The sequence below is a fragment of the Haemaphysalis longicornis genome, unplaced genomic scaffold, assembly GCF_048455015.1.
Source record: "Haemaphysalis longicornis isolate Haplotype H1 unplaced genomic scaffold, Haemaphysalis longicornis Haplotype H1 scaffold_1, whole genome shotgun sequence".
NCBI classification, from domain to species: domain Eukaryota; kingdom Metazoa; phylum Arthropoda; class Arachnida; order Ixodida; family Ixodidae; genus Haemaphysalis; species Haemaphysalis longicornis.
The window spans coordinates 235432591-235455635 of record NW_027526203.1 but is presented as its reverse complement, the minus strand read 5'-3'; the positions used below and the strand labels follow the sequence as shown (position 1 = coordinate 235455635).

At 45.8% G+C, this 23045-nt stretch overlaps 1 protein-coding gene and 1 long non-coding RNA gene across 2 annotated transcripts in view; both read right to left on the bottom strand.

The window, feature by feature from the left end:
• LOC144142867 (cholesterol 7-desaturase nvd-like) overlaps positions 1-23045 on the bottom strand; it is a 122918-nt gene that overhangs the window by 55411 nt on the left and 44462 nt on the right. The window lies entirely within an intron of this gene.
• LOC144168718 (uncharacterized) lies at positions 6824-14226 on the bottom strand. Its single transcript, XR_013322211.1, has 4 exons — positions 14119-14226; positions 9633-9729; positions 7397-7473; positions 6824-7308 (listed from the first exon to the last, which is right to left on the bottom strand). It is a non-coding gene; the product is annotated as an uncharacterized LOC144168718 (long non-coding RNA).

Genomic DNA, 23045 nt, shown 5'->3' with positions numbered 1-23045 from the left:
AGTTCCCGGAAGTGCTTTTTCCTTGCCTTGTGGAAGTACCCACACTCAACTAAGACATGGCTGACAGATAGGCGATGTCCGCACCTGTCGCATTGTGGCGGTGGTTTGCCCTGCAGAAGGTGCGAGTGAGTAGCGTATGTATGGGCTATTCGTAATCTGCACATGTATACTTCCGTTGTTCTGTTGTGTTTTTCTGTGTAGTATCTGCCTAATTGGGGTTTTACAGTGTGGAGTTTGTTATCTGTCTGAGTGTCCCAGTGGTGCTGCCAGCGTTGTCGGATTGCCTTTCGAATGAATGGTTTCCAGTCAAGATAGGGAAGCTGCTGAACGTCGACGCTGCAGCGAAGTGCTGCCGCAGCGGCGCTCTGGTCTGCGAGTTCATTACCAGGAATGCCACTGTGTCCAGGCACCCAACACACGACTATGACCTGTTTTAAAGCGTAGGCTGCCATTATCTCTTTAACTAACCTGTTCAGCACAATGTTCCTACTTGGTTTTCCATAATGCAGTGCTGTCACAACACTCAATGAGTCTGTGTATATAATGGATTGTTGTGTCTTTGTTTGTATTATGTGTTCTAGCGTAATTAATATAGCATGTGCCTCAGCCGTAAATATACTTGTGTTTCTGTTTAGTGTCCTTGTGCTGGCAAAGTTGGGACCGTGTGCAGCACATGCCACAGCAGTGGCAGTTTTGGAGGCATCTGTGTAAAAGGCAGTGTATGGGAATTTGTTTTGCAAGTGCAGGAAGTGTTTTCGGATGAGTTCTGCGGGTGAATGTTTTTTGTAAATTTCCTTGAACGACATGTCACAGGTGACAGGGCGCAGTTGCCAAGGCGGCATGATCTCAACGAAGTCAGCTTTGTAAGATTCTGATAAAATAACCCCAAGTTCCTCGGCATCCACCTTCACTCGGATAGAGAAAGGCAGAGGAAGCGACGGACGGCTCAAAAACAGCCTTTCGGACGCTTTGTTTTCAAGAATAGCATTTAGCGGATGACTATTTAAGGATGTTGCCCTTACGCAGTACAAAAGTGCCATGTGTGTACGCTGGTGCTCTAAGCACCACTGATCCGTTTCTGCATAGAGGCTTTCAATAGGACTCGTCCGGAAAGCCCCGGACGCCAGGCGGAGCCCCAAGTGCAGCACTGCGTCCAGCATTTTTAGAGCTGTTTTTGAGGCAGACCCATACACTACACTTCCGTAGTCTATACGGGACCTGACAAGACTGTTAAAAACACGTAAAAGGCATGTTGTATCTGCACAGTATGACTGGCGGGAAAGGACTTTTAAGATGTTCATAGTCTTCATGCATTTCATTTTAAGTTGTTTAATGTGTGGGATGAATGTAAGTTTATCATCTAAAACTACTCCAAGAAACTTGTGTTCTCTTTTTACGGGTATGTCGACTCCCTTAAGTTGTATGGTTGGTTGCAGATGAATCCCATGCTTCCAGGAAAAGAGAACACAAGTGCTTTTCTGCGGATTTAGGATAAAACCACTTTTGTCTGCCCACTTGGCTAGTCTGTTCACAGCAACTTGGATCTGCCGTTCACAGATAGAGGAGTTGCATGACCTGAAGCTAATGTGAACGTCGTCTACATAGATTGAATAAAAAATGGTGGGTGGCAGTGCTCTCCCTAACGTATTCATTTTTACAATGAAAAGTGTGCAGCTAAGCACTCCACCCTGGGGAACGCCATTTTCTTGTGTATACGTCCTGGATAACGCTGCACCAACTCGTACGCGAAATGTTCTATCTGATAAGTAGCTTTCCAGTGTGTTTAACATGTCTCCACAAATGCCGAAAGATTTAAGGTCATGCAGGATGCCATACCGCCAAGTGGTGTCATAGGCCTTTTCGATGTCAAAAAATACAGATATACAGTGTTGTTTATGGGCAAAAGCTTCTTTAACATAAGATTCAACAGCTATAAGATTGTCAGTTGTTGACCTGCCCAAGCGAAAGCCTGCCTGGCAGCTATCAAGGACACCATGATATTCCAAGAAATAGATAGGCCGTCTATTGATCATCTTTTCAAAGAGCTTGCTCAAGCAGCTTGTCAAAGCAACGGGGCGATAGCTTGTCACAGAAGAGGCATCTTTCCCCTCTTTCAATATAGCCAACACAATTGCCTCTTTCCAAGCATGAGGGAAGTATCCAGCAGACCATATCTTGTTGTACAAGAAGAGTAGAGTATTGAGGGTATCTATGTGCAGGTGCTGAATCATTGTGTATGTTATTTTATCAGCTCCTGGCGCCGAAGCATGGCATGTGTTGAGGGCTACCACGAGTTCCTGCAGCGAAAAAGGAGAGTTATACCCATCATTAGATTTCTTGTGGTCACGAATAGGCTTTCTTTCAATAGATTCTTTGTATCGCAGGAATGTCTCAGTGTAGTGGGAGGAGCTAGAAATATAAGTGCTGCCCCAGGGTGTTTGCTTGGTCTTCAAGTGTATGGCCAGTGGAGCTGACAAGAGGTGTGACATATGTTTTCTGCCCCTGCAGTTTCCGTATCCTGTTCCAAACTTTGCGCGCATCTGTCTAGGAATTTATTGATGATAGAAAAGACCTCCAACTATCTGTTTTTGCCTGACGTCGGATTCGCCGTCCCATGGCTTTTGCGCGCTTGAAGGAAATTAGGTTTTCTGTAGTAGGATACCTGCGGAGGACCCCCCCAGGCCTTATTCTGAGCATTTCTAGCCTTCTTGCAATCGTCATTCCACCAGGGCCTCTGAAGATTACGTGTGGTACCGGAGGTCTGGGGAATAGAAACGCTAGCAGCATCAAGTATATGTGCTGTGATGAAGGAGCACGCTTCATCAATACCTAAGTGTGTTATTGATGTGTAGGTAAGTTTCTTTGCCCAGTCGGCACCAGCTTCTTTAAACTTTTCATGTGAAGTGTAACTGTAGGGGCATTTTTCTAAATATCTGAGGGTGACTGGGAAGTGGTCGCTCCCGTAGGGATTCGTACCCACTTCCCATTCGATGGACGGAAAAAGAACGGGGGAGCCTAAAGCAAGATCAATGTGTGAATATGTGTGGTGTGCTATATTGTAGTATGTCGGCTGCTTTTTGTTAAAGAGACAAGCTCCGGATGACAAGAGAAAGTTTTCTATCAACCGGCCCCGGGAATCTGTGCGTTCCGATCCCCATAGTGGGCTGTGCGCATTAAGGTCACCAACTAGTAAAAACGGTTCTGGCAGTTGATCTATAAGGGACTCAAATTCGTAACTGGACAGACGATATACAGGGGGAATGTACAGTGAGCAAATTGTTGGGAACTTATTGAAGATAATTGCCCGAACAGCAACCGCTTCTAGGCCGGTGCGCAAATGAATAGACTGACAAGGGACAGCTTTTTGTATAACTATTGCCACACCACCAGAGCAGTGCGAGCAGCTGTCTCTGTGTTTTCTAAATACTGAGTATTGGTTTAGGAAGTTGGTATGCTTAGAGTTCAAGTGAGTCTCTTGTAAACACAGGACAGTTGTTTGAGTTTTGTGTAGGATTTCATATATATCATCTAGGTTATTAATTAATCATCTACAGTTCCACTGCGTAACTATTTGTGCTACCATAAACGTTTAAAGAAGATTTTGGCTGGTGAAGACTAGGGATGGATGCATCACCTACCACACTCAGGTATGATCTGGGCCAGTGACACGGGGGGCTGCTGGCTTTTTTCCCCGCCCCGCCATGGAGCGCTGTTCTTTCACCGCCTTAGGTGCTGGCCGAGACGGTGTCATGTCTATGTCCTCGTCTGAGTGCTGGGACAGCGACGAGATGGAGTCCTTGCGGCCTCCGACAAGGAATATGTTCGAAGTGGAGGAAGGATTCCCTCCCACCATCGTTTGTTGCGTGTTGGACGCAGAGGCGGTCGAAGGACCCGCCACATCTACATCCATGGCCACCTGAGGTCCGGTAGCCGGAAGAGGGGGACCAACGGCAGAGCCGTCACTCCTGGCGTTCGTGGCCGACGCAACACTTGCGAGTGCCACAGGTGTTGTGTCAGCTGGTTGGGCTGCCTTAGGCAGCACCTTGGGGGGCTGGGGCGGCACCAAGTCTGCTTCGCAGTACTGGGTGGCCGCAGTGACAAGACGCCGCTCCGCCCCCCGGCGAGCTGCGTCGGCATACTTCGCATAAGCAAAGGCGCTGAGCCTTTTACGCGCTTCTAGGTAAGAGATGTTCTCGCTGACTTTAAGATTGAGCATTTTCTTCTCAAGTTTGAATGTTTCATACGTCCTTGAGTATGCTGTGTGCGGGCCACTGCAGTTCGGACACTTAATCAAAGTGCTATTGCAATTCTCTTTGGGGTGGTCGTGCTCTGAGCACTTTGCCCACGTTAAACGCCCACGGCAGTTGTTAGTACTGTGCCCATAACGTTGGCACTTAAAGCACCGACGCGGGTTAGGGATATACGGTCGGACGGTACATCGAAGAAAGCCTGCATTCACAAATTCGGGTAAGGTACTGCGGTCAAAGGTGAGGACAACATGTTTGGTTTTGATTTCCTGATTTTCTCGACGCATAGTGATCCTTCTTACTGCAATGACGCCCTGGTCGCGCAGGCCCTCGAGGATGTCAGAGTCAGTTTCATTGCAGAGATCAGATTCGGATATCACACCTTGGGATGTATTTAGCGTTCGGTGGGGAGTGACTTTGACTCTCAGGTCGCCAATGAGGGTTTGTTCAAGAAGCTTTTTTGATTGTGCCGGGTTATTTACTTCTACAAGGATCTCTCCAGAGGTCAGTTTCTTGGCTTTGTAGTGTTTTCTCACAACACGTTCAATGCACTTAGGTATTAAGAAAACGGACGTAGATGTCACTGGCTTTGTATTGTCTTCGGATGCAATGATCAAGAACCGGGGAAAGTTGTCAGGTATTTGGAACGATAGGTCAGGCAATGGGGGAAAGTTCGCTTCGGTGCGGCCCCTTTTGGGGGGCCGATCAGTGGGTTTAGAAAATTTTGAAAGAACCATGCAGCATGAAAAAAAAGCAGGGAACGGGGGTACTTCCTTCGCTCGGTTTACCCTGGTGCCGAGAGAGGCCCCGGAGCTCCCTGCCTGGTAAACAGACAGGGAGCCCATCCGCCGGAGCTTGACCACGGCTCCGACAGCCACCGTTTGTGGTTTCTACCCTTCACCTTAAAACTCCTAGCCACGGTTGGATACAGCGTGAGTATGGGGGCTCGGGGTCCGCGGTATCGCCAGTACCGTCACCAAGATTGCTCAAGCTGCCCCGTGCGGGGTCTCTCTGACTCAAAAAATGCATCTCTTTCTATGACCTCCCGGATTCCCCCCTTTGCTTTCCGAGGTTTTCTAGACTGCGAACCCTTATTCTGTCTTAATTCACCGAGCTGGGCGAGTTGGTGTTGCGACATGGTGACTAAACAGCGCAGAAGACGAAACACAGAGAAGAGCATAAACAGGACGAGCGCTGACTATCAACTGGGGTTTATTGGAAAAGAAACATATTTATATACAAGGTCACAAGTAAAAGGCGCGTGCACTCCGTTGGTATCACCTCATACAATCAGAAAAAGAGTGAACAAGCAGAATCAAAACCTTTAACGGCAATCAAGAAAAGCTACTTCTTTCTCTTGCAAACATACTGAGGCACGACTAATGCAAGCGTCACCGAGCTTTGTTATGTGTGAAGCCTCTATTATTTCACGTTTACGCTGATTAGAATGATTAAAAAGAATGACAGTTTTATCAAGTATGGGCTCGCATGAAGGCGTGGAGCATGACCGACAGTGTTCTGACATGTGGGACGTCGGCGTTCCCTTCAGAACACTGTCGCCCACATGTCAGAACACTGTCGGTCATGCTCCACGCCTTCATGCGAGCCCATACTTGATAAAACTGTCATTCTTTTTAATCATTCTAATCAGCGTAAACGTGAAATAATAGAGGCTTCACACATAACAAAGCTCGGTGACGCTTGCATTAGTCGTGCCTCAGTATGTTTGCAAGAGAAAGAAGTAGCTTTTCTTGATTGCCGTTAAAGGTTTTGATTCTGCTTGTTCACTCTTTTTCTGATTGTATGAAGGGATACCAACGGAGTGCACGCGCCTTTTACTTGTGACCTTGTATATAAATATGTTTCTTTTCCAATAAACCCCAGTTGATAGTCAGCGCTCGTCCTGTTTATGCTCTTCTCTGTGTTTCGTCTTCTGCGCTGTTTAGTCACCATGTTAATTCACCGAGCCCCTGATTTGCCATTTCGTATTTATATATATATATATATATATATATATATATATATATATATATATATATATATATATATATATATATATATATATCTTGTTTTGACCCCTTTTTCACCCCCGTTGCCCGGGGAAGTGGAAAATTACCTTATTTATTTTTTATTTTTTTATTATTTATTTTTTCTCTGTGTTTGGTTCTTCTCTCTCTCTTTTTTTCCCCCATGTTCTTGCCGCATGACTGTGTGTTCTTATTATCCTTTTTATAATTAATTTATTTTTCCGCTCTCTTTTCATTCTTTTGCTACCCACCAACCATGATCCATTTGTACAAACTCTCCCTCCTCTTACCTTGCCCTCGCCCTTGCTACATTTTCTGTATATATAAAACTCTGAAACGAACTTATTTTGTGCTCTGAATAAAGGGAGTCATCTCCCTGAAACGTCAGTAAACTTATTTCTATTTTCTACGTATTTCTCGTTTGTCTCTATCTCTACTAACCTGATATATATATATATATATATATATATATATATACCCTATTGAAAATGTGGAGTTGATGGAATCCATCAAAAATCAACATGGTGGATTATGGTAATGGAATTAATGATGGCATGACGGCAGATGACTGCATGGTGGCAGGGTGATGGATGACGGCAGATGACTGCATGCTGGCAGGGTGATGGATGACGGCATGCGTCGGTAGCTGACGGCAATGGTAGCGTCGATGCTGGCAGGTCGAGTGACAGTATGACGGCAGATATGCGACATTGCAGAAAAATGATGACGACATGAAAAGGAAAGGTGCTATGCAATGCTAATTAAAAACTGGTTTCATTTCTTGCGAATAAATTTATAAAATAAGATTTGCAGCAAATAAGTAAGCTTGCGTATGCGTTTTGCTGTGTCCATTCATGTCGTGATCATTTTTCTGCTATCCTGCTACAATGATCTGAAAACTTATCCATTTTATGAGAGCTTAGAGGTGTGTGCTGGGGTGCTTAAAAATATTACACAAAACAAACTTGGTTTTCACATTGAATATATTATCACTAAATATCAAATATGGTGACTATCTTCGAACAGGTGGGCAGCTGAAAAGAAAAAAAAACTGAGTTACACACTAAAGCTTATACAAATGCAGATCAACTCAAAACAAATGTCTATTCACATTTCACATACCTCCTTAAACATTCTGAGATGGTTACTCCGATGTGGTCCCTTGCTTCTGCCATTCCTCTGCCATAAAAATCGAAAGCCTGCAGAAAAAGAACATTTTCACCAAATTAAGTGGAAACCACCCTGCTAGGACTCCCTTCAGGTCATGGAAGGGTGCTCTTGACCGGCACTGCTCTAAAAGCCACCGCATGGTGGCAATGCCTTTCCCGGGAAAGGATTTTAGTAAGATGCAAGCGTGCATGCATGCAAGCGAGAATTTCAAGAGAACATGCGTTAGCAGCAGGTGGGAAAGAAGCAAAACACCCTCGTCTAGAAGAATTCTACGCTCAAAGTGCAGCCAGCGAATACCAGGCACAAGAAAATGTAGCTTCAGGCGAGTGTGTTGAAGGTTAGGAACACGTTAAATTGAACGGTGAAGGATGCCAGATGACATTTAACCTGGCTGGGTGCATTGAAGCGACAAAAAGAAACGCACAGTCTTGAGATGAAAGTGCAGACTAAACGAACGCTTGCAAAAACTTCAGCACACTTGTGATGAATTTAGAGAACGTTCAACACTATGAGGACAACCGAGCTGTGCAAGCACTAAAGACCTTTTCGGAAGCCGCACAAGAAGGAGAACGGGTGTGCCAAACTTGCCATGGAACAGATTATCAATGGTGATAAGGCGTGCTGACTAGGCAGGAACCCACGTTGCGGCAAAGTGTTGTGGAAGGTGACTTCTTGTAAAGGATACGAGCATGATGAGATACGAAAACTGCTGAAGCTGCCGTGTCAAAGCACACTAAAAATCTTGTCGGACCTTCTGCAAGAGACTCGAGTAACAAACCTAATAAAGGAACGGCTTCAAGTGGAGGGACAAAGCTTGCGGTCACTAAAAGAACCATACTGCAGCCTGATTACTGACGAAATGTCAATGCAGGAAAAAGTAATTTATAGCTGCCAAGTCAAATTTTCGGCCTTGATATAAGCTGTGAACCTTGAACCGGCGGTGCCACTGAAATAGCCCGCAGGCTCCTTTGGTTTGTCCTGCGGGGGTTTTCCACGGTTGACATTATCCCCTTAGGGTATTTTTTTTTACCGGGAACATGAAGCATGACCGGCTCCGTAACCTGAATTTTAGTGTGCTCAACTCTGTGTAAGAGGTGGGGTTCTTCATAATCCGTATTGTCACAGACAGCCACCAGACAAACAGCGCCATGTTTCTAGCCATGTCGGTTGACAACACACTACAGCATGTTTTGCTACGTCCAGCGCAGCAAAATGACCCATCGTTCCTTTTATTTGACCAAACCACCTCATTAAGAACCTCAGAACAAATTTTCTAGGAGAGAGAGAGAGATGTTTGATGGAATGCAGAAAGTTAGGGAATGTTTTGTTCACAAGGCCCTTTAAGATCCAACAAAAGTTGTCAATTGTGAACCCAGTTTGGCTCCTAAGCTGATCACACATTGAGTCGAACCTGGAAAAAATTAAGCTGTCCCATGCCACCTTGATATTTTCGCCTGTCGTCATCAGCAGCCCAAGGTTTCTTCAGAAAAAGCCCAAAGGTCACGAACACGCTACCGAATCGAAAATTCCAGTAAAACAAGCTGAATAGTGCAATGCCATGTTAAGGACCATGCATCTACTCCACGTAAATATGTGATTGCAGCCTGTTCAGCAAGGTGTCTCAAGTGAAGCATGACAAAACGCAATAACACTACAGCCGAACCAAGAACTGCCAGCGCGGATGGCTGATTGTGTGGCTGCTTTCCGAATTGACGCCACCGCATCACCGATAGCGTGCACCACAGGCGACGCGGCGGAGGGAAAGAGAGCTATCGTTCTCACCGGCGGAGAGGAGCATTCGGCGGGCTGCACCAAAAGGGGGATATCAAGCGGCTGTGTCACTTCTAAATGTTGCATCATGTGCATCCTAGTTCTCTTTGTTACTAAGAAATCTCACATTCGTGCTTGTGTTCCAGCAGTCCAATGTACAATGGCAGCAGAGGTTCATGTTAAACAATACATAAAGACGTTAAACACAATACATCCAAATTCACTGATTCCAAACTCGGAGAGCAATGAATTGCTGAAATGACGAAGCCGACATGCATATATATACAGTGCTATTGGAAGACCAAAGCACTGCACTCTCGGTCAAATTAGGCAAGTTCTGGTAACTGAATTTCACAGTGCACGTCATAGCATTGCACTACAATTGTATAGAACTAGGCGCTAACCTATTGTAACCAACCTGAAAAACAGCCAGTGACATCTGATGAGAGGTCCATCCAGATCACCAAGTAGGGCATGCCAGCTGATCTCCACTGCAAGGTGTAACAGTCAGTATCCTGCAAGGTAGAAGTGAGTGGCAAACAACAAGCAAGTTGCATTAGCCTTAATCCTTCAAAGTTCTAAGTGTGATATTAAGGTGTCGAGCAAGGTGTTCTTCACACTCCAAGCGAGAATATAAGAACGTTAAAATATCACATTAACTGGATGTAAGGATGGCCGAAGTGACTATCACAGCATAGTGACAATGTCAACGATCAAGTTTCTAACTCAATTCTCTCTTTGGAAGTAGATGCCGTTCATTATGACCAGTTCATGTATGGGTAAAAAGGTGCCGAGATGAGCTCTCTCATTGCTACTACGGCAAATTGCCTCCACGATTCTGTGACAAAGCGCAGACCTAAATGATGATAATGTTGTCTTAACAATTATGGAGTGCCTAGCGTTCCGTCCAGACGGAATGCTAAAAACTGCTAAAGTTCCATCCAGACTGAACGCCAAATCTAAACCAGCCGATTAGCCGCCCTTTCTCATTCTGGGATTTGGTGTAGTGGTTCCGCGGCTGACTACGGACGTTGTAGTCCCTGGTTCGATTCTCGCACCGTTTTTTTGTGTGCGTGTGGCCGTGGTTAGCATTTTGTAATAGCAAAATTTCACGCCCGCTTTACAATTCACGCGATGAGAGTAGTCGGCCTTGGTTTTTTACTCAAGCGGCCGAGCCGCTCCCGCTCGCTGGAGCCAAGGCCGACGTAGCCATCGCCAGCTACGCCCGATCTCCTCTAATTATTACCAGTAATTATTAATTACAGTGATTCTGGCTAGTCAGTGAGCGGAAGCGGTTTGGCCGGTTAGGTGAAAATCAAGACCGACTGCTCTCGCTGAAACATTGTGAAGCGGGCGTCGGGTGGCGGCTTGGAGATCCGTCCAGATTGAGCTAGAGTTAGTCCGATCATCTGTAATTATTAATAATTATCAGTGATTCTGGCTAGTCAGGTTTGGCCGGATGGGTAAAAATCAAGAGAGACTGCTCTCAACGCGAGTTGTGTTTCCTCTGGACGGAACTTTAGTGACAGTTGCCGTTCCGTCTGGACGGAACGCTAGACACAGCCTAACAATGCTGCCAAAGGAGGCTGGAAAGGCTGTGATGAACTGCTGAACAAAAATACAAGTGAAGCATGTTTTTTTGTTTCCGAAGTCTCTCCTAGGTGATTGCAGCTTAAATCGGGTTCAATTCTCCTTCCCACGCAGTGCTTGAAGCCCACATGATGTGTCGGTGCATGTGTTCAACTGGTACCGTCAATATCATGACAACAATTTTTTTCCTTGAAAACATGAATCTAATTAGACCTTAATAATGGCTGCGATGTCTTAGGGAAGCATAGGGAACGAAAGCATAGGGAACGAGATTTAAGGTTGTGCTCACATTGACATCAAACCCATTGAAACGATTTTCAAAAATTTGAAACATGACAATAATGCATTACTGCCAATAATGACAATAGCCAGTGCTTAAAAAATTATTGCGACGAGAAAGAGGTTATCCTCTTCTGAAAAATTAAAAAAAAAACTTTCAGGGTGATATAACCATCTAGAAAAGGCTGTTCTCCCATCTATTCTCTAGCGGTATATTTTCTAGAACTATATTTATTTACATCAAGTCATGTGTTTTTAACAAAGAGTGTATTCTTTGCTGTGCAATTATGCACACAAGCTACTAGAAAGAGACCTTCGGCCTTAACCAGTCCAGAGGAGACCCACTTTTTTTTTTTAAGCATTTGCTCTTGTGCGGGGTGCACTCATCCACAGAATGAGGGCCCCATACAAAATTTAACTGAGCAACACGCGTGGCCGCGAATTATTCGGAGACGGTAGTGAATGTTGCAGTGCTTAAAGGGACACTGAAGTGATATGTAAACATTGCGGGATTACTTGCGCAAATTGTAGTCCGGAGTCCCCAGGCCATGTTTCGACCACTCTAGGCGCGTTTACGCGATTTTATTTAGTAGAAAAACTAATTCGAAAACGCTGTCCTCCTCTCTTTACGCTCGCCCATTTTCTGTGGCGTTTTCGTGTGACGTCAGGAGGGGATGAGCTGGCAATTGGCTGCGCCACGGCTGCGCTACTGCACGGCTCCCCGGCCGACAGAGCCAGTCGGCCCAGCGTTTCGTCCGCCGGCCGCCGGCGGGTCGTCGCAATCAAGGAGGTTAAAAAAAATTGCTTGGTCGCAATTCGTTCGCTTAGTTGAAACGAAGCCAGGACACGTTTGTGAATAGAAGAATGTGCCTTTCTTTACTTGGTTTGTTTGTACACTGTATCTAGCTCCAAGTCAAGGTCGCTTCACACAAGCGCTGCACATGCGACGCTTCGCTGACTGGTACGCCAGTAGGAAAATATAAGGCCTCTTGAAGGCGGGACAAGAGTCAGCGAAGTCAATATAGGTACTAAGCAAATAAAATCAACTGATATTTTTACCGTACAGCGTAAAACTAGGGCGCGGGAAGCACGTTTTTGCGCTGGGCGAACAAGCACAGCGGTCAGCAGCACGACTACGCATCTGCGAACGCTTTTCCGTCTACGAAATGCAATTGCTAGACGTGAGCTACTGTGGAAACTCGGGCGACGCTTACTGCACGATCGCAGTACAACAAATAGTCACCTAAGCGGCTTGAAATGCCAAAACTAAATAAAAGTGTAAACCGCTTGACAATATATACATATATTAGCAAGGCATTTGCGTCCCGCTCCGTGGCCTAGCGGTCTGAGGCGCTAGGAATACACGGCGAATGTTTTGCGAGTGACGAGTTCGAATCCCCGCGGGTATGTGCTTTTTTTTTTTTTAAGTTAACTTTTTTGTTTTCCGCCGATGTTTTCTATATTGAGTTCACCTTTTTTGGGGCCGCAACGTTCATGGCTACACGAACTGGTTCACAAAACGCGCGCAGGCTGGCACTGGCGCGCTAGCGAGTTCTCGTTGGCGTGCTGTTGCCATAAGCACCGACTGCTTGCAGGCAGTGGGCACAGGCCAGAATGAACAGACCCTTGGCCTGGTGCGAACACGCTTTTTACGATACAGGCATGAGAGAGGCAAGCTCCAAATATGGGGGAAAAGCGCATGACATTTGGGCGTCTGCGGGTACGCGGAGGGCGTTCATGCACTGCGTAGGTCTCGGCTAGTGAATGCTACGACTACAAGCCGTCCTGGGAGGCTTATCTTGTGCATTTTACAGCCGACAACATGGCAGAAGCGCGGTACGATGATTACTGAGATATTGAGAATGCCCATCCAACAAAGCCATTGGTTATGATTTACAGAACCGAAACCGAAACCGAAACTTGTGTGATTGCTAACCTTGGGCATCGTCCAATCACGGCGCCCCTCCTCTCAACGTCACAGCCTTAGTTGGTGCGGCCGCCGCAAACCGCGCATGGTAGTTTTTCTTCTTTCGCGCTTTGTAAAATAATTACCGATTTGTCAACCGTATAAACGATGAAAAGTGTGCTAATTTGAGCCAGTCTACGCAGTGCAAGCAAAAACGGGAGCTTGACAAATTCACTTCAGTGTCCCTTTAAACGCTCCCCATGCGCGGCCAGCATTGCGTATGCCTCTGCACCAGAGGCACGATACGCATGTAGTTTCGACGTGGTAGCAAATTCGGGTTGAATGAACGTTTTTGGTGCTACTGATACACATGCACAAACATATATGCGATTATCGAACGATTGGAACACTCAAACATTCACTGCACATGCGGGGCTTGCGAGTGTGACGCCAATTTCAGCCATCGTACCCTCAATCTGAACGCAGAGAGCCTTGTTTGTACTAGTGTGAACTTTACTGAGTGACCGCTTTGAAAAATGACAATCCCTGCAGTGTAGTGTAGACTGCTATGTGCCTCGGCTAAAAGTTACCTAAAGCGTACCACTCCAGTCAAGGTACGAAAAATGATGCGAAGAAGTACAATATTGCAATTCCTTAAAAAGAACTACCCACAAAAAAAAAAAAAAACTTGCGAACTCAATTTGGAGCGGTCCACCGCGCGTATTGGCGATCGGTTGTTGCGAGCAACAAACCGTTTAGCCATCGTAGCAGTATGATCCTACTTCGCTCAACAAAAAGCCTACAAATGGCACAAACATAGGGCTCTTCGATTCACAGACTCGAATTCACCGTGGATATTCCGCGGCAGTCTGAGGATTCCCCGAAGCCATAAGGATACAGGGAATCGGCAGTGAGTCCGGGACTGTAAATCAAACAGCCCTATTGTTGCTACTCCCGCACGCAATATCCGCGGTCGAAAGGCAGATCTACGTAACGACGTAACCCTCAAAATCAGTCGCTGTCAAAAAACATTAGGGCTAACCGACGACGCAGACGTCTAACACCGAACGGAAGAGCCCTGCCCTGTTAAATACACAAGCAAAGTGCGAAAAGTTGTCTAGTCACTTACCTTAAATCACAGGCGACATATCTTCGTCGAAACAATAATCCAATGTCTTCAAAACAACCACAACAAAGCCACTCGACAAGCGCGTACAACTCCACCGACTCGGCGCCGTCGGCGGCCAGGAAGAAGGGAATGCGACGGCGTGATGGCGTGGCGATGTTGCTGGATGGAGCGGTGGAGTACTGAGGCCGGGGTTTCGGTTTCGGCTGTGCCTTTGTTTTTTCGTAATGCAGTTCATACAAGGCGCAAAGTAAACAAAATACGTCGAAACAAATTCTGGCTTGAACATAGACACATAAAGCAATGTAAATAGAAAGATCAGGTTGCCATACCCAGCAATGTAAATAGAAAGATCAGGTTGCCATACCCAGCAAAAAGTTGAGTTTATTGGGCTATCCTGTATATGAGCAATTAAGTTGAGGAATAAACCTCCGACATCACTTGGGGGGAAATCACTTTTGGTTAAAAACTACCAAGAACAGGCACATTTTCCGTTTTAAAAAAAATCATATCGTGCTGTCAGCGAAAAAAAAAAAAAACCAGACCAACGGAGGATCGAACCACCAACCTTTGCAACAAAAAGCGAGCGCGTTACCACTACACCACCACCACAAACGAAAGGGGCGCCCCAAACCCCAACAAGCGCCATTTATTTGGTTTCTCAAACTGAATCGCCAATGAATGCACAAATATTGTGAGTTATGTTTACTGCTTCTCGTATATAACCCATTCCGGCAGTGATACCGCTTCTTGGGCACGCACCGGTCTCCAACAAGAGGCTCACCTTGAGCCGTGTAGCTAGCAATCTCAACCTAAAAGAGATATCGCACATCCCCGTTCTCCCCGACGATTGCCAACGTAGCTATGAGTGAAATGGCATGCGCACCCGGAATGAAAATTATGTTGTGTAATAATACCGTGGTTGGATCTGTCTCAAGGAAGCTGAATACAACTAAGGCGGATCGGCGAAGCGCTAGACCCGTAGTCTGCCGGACGGTTCTGTCCGCGGGCTCAGCACAGCGAAAATAAACACGTACGGTTTGACCCTGTCGCAGCGAAAAAAAGCTGTCCATGTTTTCAACGTAAGGGTCGGCACTGCCCCCCTTACACCAAAAACGGCGAATAAAGGGCATACAGTTTCATACCAGCCCTTCAAGTTCTGCTTAAAAACAAGAAGCACTAATTAAAGTAGCTTTTCTCTTATACGCCAAGTTTTCAGCAGCACCTTATCAAAAAGGCAGTTATTGTTTTTTTCTCGATATTCCCAATGCCACCGCTATGTTTCTGTTATTATATCAGTCCTTCGCTATCGAATGAAGTTTGGCTTGCTGCCAGCATTCGTTCGGAAAATGCTTTTCCATCAGCAATACAGCAGTCAAGCTTGCCGTCACGCCAGCACCTGCCGTCATTGCGCAGCGTGCCTATTAAGTTTTCTGCAACACCTCTTCAAAAAGGCAGCTTTTGTAATTTTCTCGCAACGGTCAATGCCACCGCTATGTTTCTGTTATTGCAAGCGCTTCGCTCTCGTATAAATTTTGGCTTTCTGCCGGCATTCATTCAGAAAATGCCTTTCCATCATCAATTCAGCAGTCAAGCTTGCCGTCACGCAAAAATCTGCCGCCATTGCACCGCAAGCATGGAGGAAGGTGGTGGAAGACGATGGAAGGTGCTGGCAGGCATGCCACCATGCCTGCCAGCACCTTCCAGCGTCCCCTTCCAGCAGCTTCCATTACAGTTTCTTACGTACATCAAGCTTTCCAAGGCGACCATCAAACGCAATCAACCTTTCCAGCAATGAATCTTGATGGTTGGTTGATGGAATTTTCAACAGGGTATATATATATATATATATATATATCTATATATATATATATATATATATATATATATATATATATATATATATATATATATATATATATATAGTAGAAGTAAAGAGTCGGATACACAGCAAGAACAATAACAAACAAGGTTTACTTACGTAGCGGCAACGGGATTTGCCTTCATCAGAGTACAGTTACATGATTTTGCTGTCACAAACAATTGGAACACATTTCTTATATAGCTTTGCAGAAAACTGTGAGAAGGATCGGAAGACGTTGCCGTCGGGCTAAGCCTATTTACAACAACAACAAAAAAGGGGGGGGGCGAGAGAGAGAAAGGGGTCGTGTTAACAAAGCAGCGTTCAAGGTTGCACCATGACGGGGCAACGTATGCGGCGTGGGCTGCAAGTTAAGACAATGCGGGAAACTGGACAATCGCAGTTTCACAAGAAAGGGAAAAGTATACAGTAAGGTTTTCAGTAGCTGGGGAGATTGGTTGAGGCGGAAGCGAAGACGGGTGTGCCCCCCGCGGATGAAGAGAATAGATACGGGGCACAAAAGAGCATTTTACAGAAGCTAGCCACTGAACAGGAAATAGGCAGGGTCACAAATGGGTAAACATGAATAGATCACAAAGGGGTAAACATTCTTAAGTGGTGGTGGGAAGGGTGTGCCCGAAAGAACCCATTCCCGTTTGACCCCTTCCCGTTTGAACCCATTCCCGAAACGCCCTTCCCGCTTGACCCGTTCCGTGTGCGCCCGTTCCCGAAACGACCTTCCCGTTTGGGCGCTTCCTGTTTCAGCCCGTTCCCAAAACGCCCTTCCCGTTACAACTCGCTCCCAAAGCGCACTTCTCATTTGAACCCGCATCGTTCCAGACCATTTGAATTTCTGAAAATATGCGTTACAGTCTTCAAAACTGTTCCCCAAAATGTGCTTACAAGCAACGGGTCATGCACTGAAAACTTGTATGCAGCACATTTTCCAGAATCGACCGATATTTCGGGCCGATAAAAGTTTCCGAATGCCTTAGGCCGATACTGCCCTCTTGACACAAAATTTGTAGCGGCGAAAGTGTACTAGAAAAATACCCAATATCTTGAGTAATGCACGCATTGGATTTTTCTGCAGTTGGTGTTCGTACGTGCGGCTGAAATTTATTTATCAGCCGCTCTTATGCTCATTGTTTGGAGCGTAGCTTTGTCTTCGGGTTCGAGAGATCTATAGATCAAAGATGTCCGTAGGAGAGACTTTAAAAAAGGCAAGAACATGTGCAGAAATCTGAGAATTGGCTACTGATGCCTTTCATACGTGAGTAATGGGTAGATTTTTTTTGTTTATTTACTGATATTTTACGGCCTGGTCGGGCACATGCAGGAGTGAACATAAAAACACATCAGTATTGGTTGGCGTAGTTTAAAAAACGCCCAACACAAATAAATGAAAGGCATAAATAAGTAATAGACGCAAAGGGGTCCGAACGCAAGGGGTCCGAACAAGGATATGAATTCGTAATGTATTCCAATTTTAAAACATAACTATTCAACCAGAATACACATTTCCAATACGTGGGGAAAATTCTACTAACGATACCGAGTTCACTGTTCGTTCAGTTAACTTATTCCAGTAAGAAATTGCACGAGGAAACAAAGAGAACTTTTGAATAGTAATTCAGCTGATTGGCTGCCTAATAGTCTTACTATGATGTCTTCTCGCTAAACATCTGAAATGCCCTTGGAGGTAGTATTACCGCGACAATTTTAAGTTTCTGTAGTAAAGAAAATTTAGGCTAGAGACGACCCTGCGCTGCTCAAGTTTCTGAAGGTTTGCCCTATTATGCAAATTGAGTAAATTAGAGTGGCGGGAATAAACAGAATCAATAAAACGCAAAGCTAAGTTTATAATTTTCGCCGCTTCTCATGACTGCGATTTTTTATAGCCAGATGTGGCATATGTATCCAGATACATAGGGTTACTTTATTTTTATATATTTTTTATCGTTTATAGTTTTTATCTTTCTCTTTTCGACATTGATGTACACTTGCGCTATTATAACGAATAAATGGGTTAGTCCGCCAAATACGATTTCTTTCAAAGTGAGGGTGTTTTTAAACTGAGTACGCTATTCCGGGAACAGGCTAAATAGGAAAATACGAAACGGGAAGGTTCTTTCGCCCTGGGTTGAAATGGGAATGAACAAACGGGAAGGTTGAAATGGGAATGGGTTCAAACGGGAACGGGCCAAGTGGGAAAGGGCGAAACGGGAAGGTCATTTTGCGCCGGGTTGAAACGGGAGGGAACAAGCGGGAAGGGTGAAATGGGAATGGGTTCAAACGGGAACCTCCCGGTGGGAACGAGGCCTCCTTCCCCAGGACAAATGGCATTGTTGAGCCGCATTAGGCTAATAAAGCTACAGTATTTGGAGAGTTTCTGCGCATTCTGATGGGAACTCAAGGGTAGGATTAATGAACATAGTTATAAAAATTATGAGGCCGCCAATTTTAATCGAGGGATAAGCACGTTAGTTTTCCGTAACTTTCAATAATCCCAGGTGTGGCTGACCCAAACTTATAAATGAGATAAGATTCCCGAACCTCGCGGTCATGGTGCGTTTTGAAGACTGATTCTAAAATCGTTGCTTTAAGATGTTCAAATGCATGCCCGGGACTGTTCACATGTCTTGACAGGGGCAAATAAGGGCAGCTTTTTGCATGAGAGCGGTGATTATTGAACCGTATTCGGAAGGGCGTTTCAGTTTGGCCGATTTATTGTTGCCTACAAACAGTGCACTCTAGAAGGTATACACGACATATATATATATATATATATATATATATATATATATATATATATATATATATATATATATATATATATATATATATATATATATATATATATATATATATACCCACAGGCTCAGTTGCTAATTTCTTGGACTTTCAGCACGTGCACAAAACATTTGTTTGGATATCTTTCTTAGATGATTACGCGCGAGCCAGCACGCCCTGAAGCGTGACAATATCGTTTGGGGCAGAAAAAGTATAGAAGGCGGGAAATGTGGTGTATTCACTGATTTTATTAGCAACGTATCGCAAGGGAAGCTCAATACATGCCACAATAGCACAGAGCTGTGTATCTCGTCTAGTAAGTACAAATATCCGCATTCTGTGTCGGTTACACAAACATGAGAGTCATCTTCGTACAATTCATCGTATACCGAAAATTGCCGCAGAGGTCACCCCGTTCATTTGCTGTACACAATACAATTCTGCAGAAACGATGTTTCATTAAAACACGTGTTTTTATGAAAATAATTAGGAAGTGAGATGACCAGCTCATTTCGCCACTATTAACAACCGCTTCATATTCTTATTCTCGTAAACTAGCTAGCCCAAAAGACATTTTGTAGCTAGCGAATTTTCTGCGTAATTTCGCCTTACGTCACACCTAGTAAATGGAAGAAATACCACCATCGTGCTATTCTTGTGCCCAAATTTCCAGCTTGCACCCGAATTTTCGCCTTGATTAAATACCACCATGGATACCAAAAAACAACATGTAAAAGCGAGACGATTATTGAGAGTGCAAACAAGGTACAAAAAAGGGGAAACCAGCGAGCAGAACGCAGGACGACAAGAGGAGGCACATACACAACACCGCTAGACTAACAACTGAACAATATGAACCAACTAGCCCAGCAATTCACTCTCTTGAAGGTACAAAAAAATGTGTCGTGGCACAGGTTGAAAAGCGGAGTGCAGCTCGGCCGTCGCGCAGGTAATTCGAACTTATCGTAACACGGAATGCAAGCGGTCAGCTGCCACATAAATAATTTTGGGGGCTTCTTTCGTGTTAATAAGCATTCAAAGGTGGTAATGTAACTATAAGAAACTGATCGTTGGAACGCTCTAAAGCCAACCCAGTTCGTCGAAGAAGCGTTTAAGCACACTAGGCAAACATATTTCCCAAGCTTTTCTCTGGTGGAAAGAAAATGAAGAGCAACCGCTCACCAAACCGATACCGAAGCGAAATTTCCGTCTGCGTGTCCACTGGCATCAATCGGTTCATGAGAAACTGCCGACAAGCAGCTTCACAAGCTCACGACATTACTGACAAATGTGTTGTACCAAACAAAAAGAAATTCACTGTAAAGCAACAGCAGAAGATTTTTCGGTTCGCCCTGCAGCTTTTTTGATAAGGATAGCGCTTGCTTCTTCATAACTTTGACAATAAAAAGTGTGCTGACCTGCCGTCCGCTGGGAAGCGGAAATAATTCACTGTGCTATTCCTTCCTGAGTTGTCGCACCGCACAGCATTGAAGCACGCGTTGTGTCCTTTTCTCAGTTTCTCTGACATTTTGAGCCCTTTCGCACTCGTAGACACCAAAATTTTCACCTTCAAGGCATACTACAAAACTTTTACACGTGCACACAGTGAAAGCGGCAGGAGCAGACGGACAGGATGGCAGCAGAAGAGATAAGAGCGAAAGCGCCGCCCGTCGTCACAACGAATGAAGCGACTAAATAAATAAATAGGCTGCCAAATAAGGAAATAGCCAAAAACACATTTTATTTCTACGCATAATGGAATCCCTTTAATTTATTTCTGCTTATGTTGAAAAGATAAAGCTACATATGCAAAAGTTGCTGAATTTTCGCTCGGCTACCAGCGTCATGGCGGCACTTTATTTTGCAATATCGAAACTAGCCGAAGTGTCCGGCCCCTGGCTCAGCCGTTCAGCTCCGGCGGCGGCGCGGTCGAAACAATGCCCCCACCAGTCTCTGTAGTGATTTTACGTCCACACAAAGCGGTGAGGTCATGCCGGGATTCTATCATATGCGCCTTTCGGTACGAAAACACGGGAATTTGAAACAAACGATTTTCAGGACGTTCAATTTAATTAACTATCGCGCACTGAAGTATTTAAAGTGCTGTTTAAATACTTCAGTTTTAAATACTTTAAATACTTCAGTTGCTGTTTAAATACGCCAGATGATTAAGCATCAATAACAGCAATAAAAGTGTAACATAAAATTTTCGTGTCAGTACTTCTTTAAAAAATTCTGCCCACCTTCGTGTAACGATGACGATGGTTGAACGCGAAGCTTTCTCGCGGGGGATTCCTTGGTTGTCGTCCGAGTTTGGATTTGACTCGAAGGTGGTTAGTACGTTGACTCTTGAGTTTCGACTTTGACTTGCACGCAGTTTGGACATTTCATCACAGCGGCTTTCACTGACTCTTCTCCATTTGATTTCGCACGAAGGAAGCTTCGCGTTCAACCATTGTCGTCGTAACATGGAGGGGCGCATGATTTGTCTGATTTTTTTCCGCGTTCATGCACCCCTCTCCAAATCCAAACTGCTTTGGCCGTGTCGGAATGGCACGGGGGACTGTGCTTCCGGTAGCGCTAGCCAGCGGGCAAAAGATGTGGAGCTCCGTAGTTGGAGGGGTAGTTGCGGCCTCGGGCCGCGGAAACAGGACAACGGAAAACGAAACACAGAACTACCAAATGATTGTGCCTCAACTTCCATCAGGTCGGTTCGTTTTGAACACAGCATTCTTGCACGCTGACGTTAAAGCGAGGCGTTATTGAGTGGAAGATTTTCGAGACGCACTCGCACGCTTGGAACTGCTCCCCGAGGTGATAGCGTTAGGAGCGTTCCAAATGAATCACGTGTGGGCAGTAACATTCAAGGACGCCGAAAGTGCCAAAAACTTGGTTGATTTTTGCGACGTAAAAGTAAAAGACCTTTGCTGCATGGTCATCGACCCGAACAACCAGGTGCTGCGAGTGAAAGGGCACTAGGTTCTTTACGGTGTGCCCGACGACATGGTGCGAGCTGCGTTTGCGCCTTACGGCGTAGTGACTGACGTCGCAAGAGACCGGTGGCGTGTATCTTGGTGCGGCGACAAGGGCTCGACGACGCGCCTTGTGTCGCTGAAACTCAAGGCAGGCGTCACGCCCGACGACGTGACCCAGCAGCTTCGAATCGCCGGGGACCACGCACTCGTAGTCGTTCCGGGACGTCTGCCGCTTTGCCTGCGGTGTCAGCGTTCTGGCCACGTTCGACGGGAGTGTCTTGTTCCGCGCTGCACTCGTTGTCGCCGTTTTGACCACGAGGTCTCGCAGTGCGTGCAAACTTACGCCACTGTCGCCGGACCAGTGGGGTGTGACGACAAGTCTGAGCAGCTCATGGACGAAGCTGAAGCGGAAGAAGTCGCCGCCGGAGGAGGGGGAGACGAGCCAGCGTTGACACAGGAGCTCAAGAACCTTCCGCCGTGCAAGTCACCCGCCGTACAAGCTGGCAAGGAAGGCGAGGGAAAAGAAAATGACCGGCCGGGCCTTAACACAGACGACTTATCACTGCCACCAGTGAACCGAGCTGCCCAGGGAGGAAGCATCCTGGAAAGCAACCAAGCGGACGGTGGGAAGGAGCCTGAGGAGGACACCATCGATACGGACACGAGCAAGGACCTCGCTAGCAGCACCTGCGGAAAGCGTGGTCGCTAGAGCAACGCCGAAAGGACAGAAGGCGACAACGCGACTTGCGACGAGCCGCCTTGGAAAGCGGCTCCGGGGCGCGTATTCCCAAACCATATCCCGTTGGGGCCCAGGCCGACCACACCCCCTTCAAACAGCGACGTCACAGCGTGACGTCACTTTCTCTTCGTGCGCGATTTCATGTGACGTGGATTTTTTTTTTTTTAAATGCAGAGCATTTCAGTAACTCACGATGTCACCCGCGTTGACGTCCGTAGTCGTAGTCCGCACCCCTCCCCCTACACTATATAAAAAAAATACTATCCGGCGCCTGGTTTCCATCCCTCGACCCTGCGGGCGGAACGCAATGTACATAGTGCTCTACCCACTGCGCCACAAAGCCGACACAGAATGGGAGGCTACAAACGCGCCTTATATCCTTGACTCATTCAAACTACGTCAAGAAGCTGCTGATACAGCGCATTCACTACCACCAACTCACCAAACACTAAACGTTAACGCAATACACCCACCCCCTATGCGACGCATTTACTCGAGTCCCCCTGGCGGGGAGATGGGCCCAATTTTTTTTTTTTTTTTCGTTTTGGACGGCGGTCGAGGG